This window comes from Macrobrachium rosenbergii, chromosome 15 (genome assembly GCF_040412425.1).
Source record: "Macrobrachium rosenbergii isolate ZJJX-2024 chromosome 15, ASM4041242v1, whole genome shotgun sequence".
NCBI classification, from domain to species: Eukaryota; Metazoa; Arthropoda; class Malacostraca; order Decapoda; family Palaemonidae; genus Macrobrachium; species Macrobrachium rosenbergii.
Genome location: NC_089755.1, coordinates 45,957,369 through 45,962,346, shown reverse-complemented (window position 1 = coordinate 45,962,346; position 4,978 = coordinate 45,957,369). Strand labels below are relative to the sequence as shown.

The following is a 4,978-nucleotide window of genomic DNA, read 5'->3' as shown; positions in this document are numbered from 1 at the left end:
AATGAAGTATTTTTTTCAAATCGGTTCAAATACATATAACTATTTTAATTCCACTCGAGATGTTATCAGAGCCGTCATGTTTCTGATTTTCTGTTAACTCCACTTTCTACGGTTCCACTGTTCCACACGTTCAGTCAACACTGTAACATTAAAATTAAGACAAATTCCATGAATTCTATTAATAAAAATTCGTATACCATTAAGGAAGTATAGAATATTTTTAAAACGTCCCGAAATAAGCAAAAAATGGCCCGAAATAGCGTCCAGCCAAAGCTAGGACTACATCACTGGAATGAAGGTCACGTCACGTTACTAAAATCATCCTTCCTTACCCCTGAGAACCAATGACGTAAAACAGAGTCGTTCCTCGGTCGATTACTGCTAAAGTTAGCATTGTTTATGCTTGCTGTGACTCATGTGTAGGCGATTACTTAGACGTAGACGGTAAGTGAACGTAAATGTTAAAAAAAAGTGTTATTTGCAACTTGAAGTGGAATTTTAGTGAAGGTGGTCATTGGTACCCTTTGTGGCGTCCAGCTTAATGCTGGTATTTAACCTTTAATAAATGTATGTAATAAATTTCTTCATTTCCAAACATGCACAAATGGACTTCTAGAAAGCATTATTGAACTCCACTCCATGGCTATTTTTCCAGGCTAGACTGTCCATACAGGTTAGGCCAAAATTTGTCATATTTTTTTTAGTCCTTTTGAATTGCTTTTATTATTATTATTATTATTATTATTATTATTATTATTATTATTATTATTATTATTATTATTATTAGAATGGAGATGCATCGAGATTGACACATGAGTTTTATCAATAAATCAACCAAATTAGCTGAAAATCACATATATATGATGTAGATTATTGTAAAAAATTGATTTTTGAAACTTTTAAGCAAGTTTGAAGTGAATTTCAATGAGTTATATTAATTTGAAATCTTTAAAAGCTAAGTACAAGTTTATTGACTAAACTTTCTGCAGTGTTCAACTAGAAGTTAGAAGGAAATCGCCGCCGCGGAGCTACTACTGAGTGCTGCCACTTAGTTCTCCCAAAAAAAATTATTTTCTAATAAGTTTAGTTTTTGAGATAATGGAGCTCCCTTATATCCTACAATTATGGAGGCCCATGGTGGGAACTTGGGTTTTTGGATGGTGGAAAAGCAGTATTGAGATATGTACAACGATGTAACTTATTATCACTTAACCTAACGTAGGGTGCTGGGTCCGTACCCGACTAGGGGCTTTGTCCCCTTGAATCCCCTACCTGACCTAACTTATAGAAATGTAAATCATTATGTTAAAGTTGCAACATAACCTAAGCAAACCAAGCACACCAGGTTTTACCTTGCTGGGGATTGAACCCTCACCTAACATAAGCTAGTGCATGGTGTCACTTTGAAAATGCAATACCATAGTGAGAATCAGATCTTGAAGAAGTATCGTGGGGTAATAAGAATACATTATCCTGAATTGTGTTTAATTTGTGTTTTTCCCCTCCCAAAACCCCCGTTTTTTCACTATGGTCCCCCATAATTGTAGGACTAAGAGGTTCAGTATTGTACATCTTTAAATTTCTTTGATTTATTGTTGCCATAATTAAGGTGACTAGGGGAAGCACGAAAATACCTTCTTCAGGACTGCTCATGTGAAATAACGGCAATACAGGGCTAAAATGACATGTACATTTCTCAATTGGTCAGGTGACCTCGTAATGACTGTTGGGCCACGTTTTCCTGCATTTACTTTGTATGACTAGACATTGGACTTCTGTTCCTACTGTGGTTTTCCTGACATATACCCTCACTTTGTAAGGGATGGTCAGTTGCTTCATTCATTGTCAAGCCATAGCATGCCTGCCAGCCAAACCCCCTTTTCTCTCTCTCTCTCTCTCTCTCTCTCAAGAACCCAGCCCATTGTCCTGTGTGCTTAAAGTTGAAATAAGTATATTTCTTGATATGTACCGGTAAGTCTTGTTGTGTAAGGATGTATAATGTTATTTATTAGCATCTTGATAGCCAGACAATTACATCAGTGGAGTAATGATGATATGGAGGCAGAACATTAACCCCCCCCCCAGCAGTTGCTTTGATAAATTGTGAGCGTATATAATCAGGTGACATCATTGAGGGTAACTGATATTGCAAAAACATTTGCTTAGATGAGATATAATCTACCCAGCAAAATGTGTTAATTGCAGTGGTAATTGATAGAGGCTGCATGAATAAGTTGCATTAAAAAAAGGTCAAGATCAGTTGTTACTCTTATACTTCTTTAGACTCCCATAAATAAAGTTCGCAACTTTGGGCTTTTTTAAGATTACTGTACTGTATATTTAATTGAACAGTGTGTCCTGAGGACCAGTCTTGTTAGAGGAGTATCTAGTCCTCAGTGGTCTTAAGGAATCTCTTGAGATTGTTGTGCCTGTTGTGAAATCTCAGCTATGTTCATGGTCTTGTCCTAATGTGTAGATATGTAAAATGTCTAGTGTGATTTACAATAATTCGAAAATAACAAACAACATTTTTTAAGACAAAAGTATTTGTGACAGTGGAAGCAGTCTATTAAGGACATGAGTTTTTGCAGTATTATTAAGAATATTTCAGTTAATCTGAGAGTTTGAGATGTCTTAACTTTATGTAGGATGTTGCATTGCAGAGAGACAAATGGGGTGCTGTATAGAGTTGTCATATGTTGAGGTAAATGATATGGAGTAACTATACACAGTGATAGCTTTTTCATCTTTGTTTTAATAACCCTTAGTAAGGTTGGGGGTGTACAAGATGGGCTTAGGATACTACCATACCTGTTTATAGGAGCTGTCATATATGTTTAGAATATTTTTGTAGGGTAGCTGGTGGGCAAAATGCCTACATGAGCCTTTAATCTTTTTTATCTATAGTGCTCAGGAGCACTTCCTTGTATACTGTAATTGGCATATATCCTTAGTGTCATCTGTTGAACTTTATGGGGCCACCTGTTACCGTGTGCCTTTCATGACACTGGATACAGTACTGACCAACAATGCTAAAGGTTCTTTGCAGCGTTACTTCTGGGCCCCAACTAAATTGTAGTCTGCCTTTTACTTGTTTATTTTTTTTTTTGTCTCCCGCCTATAAGCTGTCAGACTACTTCTTTAACTTCACCTTTCTCTTATTAAAAGTTCTCATTCCAGAATTGATTCTTTTGGCTCGCCCTGTGAGCTTGAAAAAAAAAAAAAAACTTACTGTACTGATCTTGTTACCAATTGGATGATTCATACAATTTTGTTTGGTTTGTATTTAGGTTTAGATTGAAAATTGAATCAAAGTCATATATATTTTCTATTTCAAGGCTACTCCCATGTGCATATCATTTAAAGACTACTAAGTTTCACTTTTCCATTTCAGGTGATGTCCTGCAGCACCACATGGTTACTGGATCATCGAGGTTACCCTCAGTGACTCCTTGCTTCAGAGGAAAAATGTTGGATATATTTGTTGCAAAATGACAGCCATAACTGTTGGCCAGTGACAGAATCTACAGCTATCACGAAGAGAGTGATTGTAGGTAGAATTGTGTTCTTAGTAATAATTTTTAAAACTGGGATAAGGAAAAATTGTAATTGTTGGTAATAGTTTGCTGGCTCATGATGAATTTAACAGTCTTAGTAATTTTAGTCCCAGTTTTCCACATAAGGAGGTTACAATCCCCAAATTGTTAGTATCCTTTCATGTACTATGAAGAATCCCGCGAAAATGTTTCTAATTTTTTCTTTGTACTTATATCTTCACCATGAGCTCTATCAGATTTCTATGGAAAAAGTGTTTTCACTGTTGCATGAAAACCGGATTGAAACTACTGTACATGGTGCTAATACATAGTGTTATGTATTGTACACTGCTTATCTTTGCTTCCTTTCCTATTCCTCAAATTTATTTTGTGCAACCTTTTTCCCCAGTGATCTGTAACACAAACATAAATTTAAGTTAGCATATAAATTCATTATTTAAAGGAAGCAAACCTTGTTGGATGGGTTTGGCAAATAAGGTGAATACAGTATGGGCAAGTAACATGCCTCTTCCTATCTCATCTAGAACTTGGAGGGTTGGTGGTGTCTCATTTTCGTTTGCCCACTAGTTTGTGGTGAAAACTTGGAACCCATCAGTCTCTAACAAGAGATATGAGGGTTTCTCAATTTCCTCCCAATGGGACATTGTTTTTGGTGATCTGGATGAGATGCATCTGTCTAGTACAAGCCATAAGGTATTTTCTGAAATGAACCTGAAATCTTAGGCCAAATTATCCTTGACTCTTTGTTATTGCCTGCAAGCATGAAAAGTAGATATCCAGGAACAGCATTTCTTTCTGGCTTAGTGAAGTGATTAGATGCATATACTATTCCTATCTCAAGCAATGGTGATAACTGAATAGTTTCGGCAATAGCTCACAATCAGGTGTGGGACTGTCCCTGGAATTTGGAAGAACTTATTTGTTTTAAAGGTAATGAGGGTAGGGGTCTGGGAATGTTAGAGTACCCCTACTTGAGAGGTCACCCACAAGTCCCTGGAGACCTCTCTGGGAACTTTGTTGGCTGCTCAATAGTTTGTGTAGTCACCCAAGCTCCTTTCAAACAGAAAATTATCTTTCCCAAGTACTCAGAGTGACTGGTTCTCTTCCTTCTTCCTTTTGCTTCCCTCTGGAATACCTGCTAGTTTTGGGTACAACTGCAGGTAAGCTATATAATCAAACATTGAGACTTAGAGCTTCAGCTATTAAGATGATACTCTCCTGCTCTCCCTTTGACAAGGAGGAAATTGGTGGTTTAGGTACAATCTTACCTTTTTTTCATGTTTGCCATATTTAGCTGACTTCTGTCTTGTCACCCTCACAGGATTAATACTAGTCCCTTCCAAGAATTTTCCTTTTTCTCAAGTGAGATTCCTGACACTTCATGCTCAGGCTCATGGTCACAAAGCTTTGTCATCCCATGC

The 4,978-nt window shown here is 36.9% G+C and overlaps 1 long non-coding RNA gene across 1 annotated transcript; it reads left to right on the top strand.

The window, feature by feature from the left end:
* Positions 1-301: 301 nt before the first annotated feature.
* On the top strand, positions 302-3,882 carry LOC136846640 (uncharacterized). Its single transcript, XR_010855464.1, has 2 exons — positions 302-444; positions 3,395-3,882. It is a non-coding gene; the product is annotated as an uncharacterized lncRNA (long non-coding RNA).
* Positions 3,883-4,978: the final 1,096 nt, after the last annotated feature.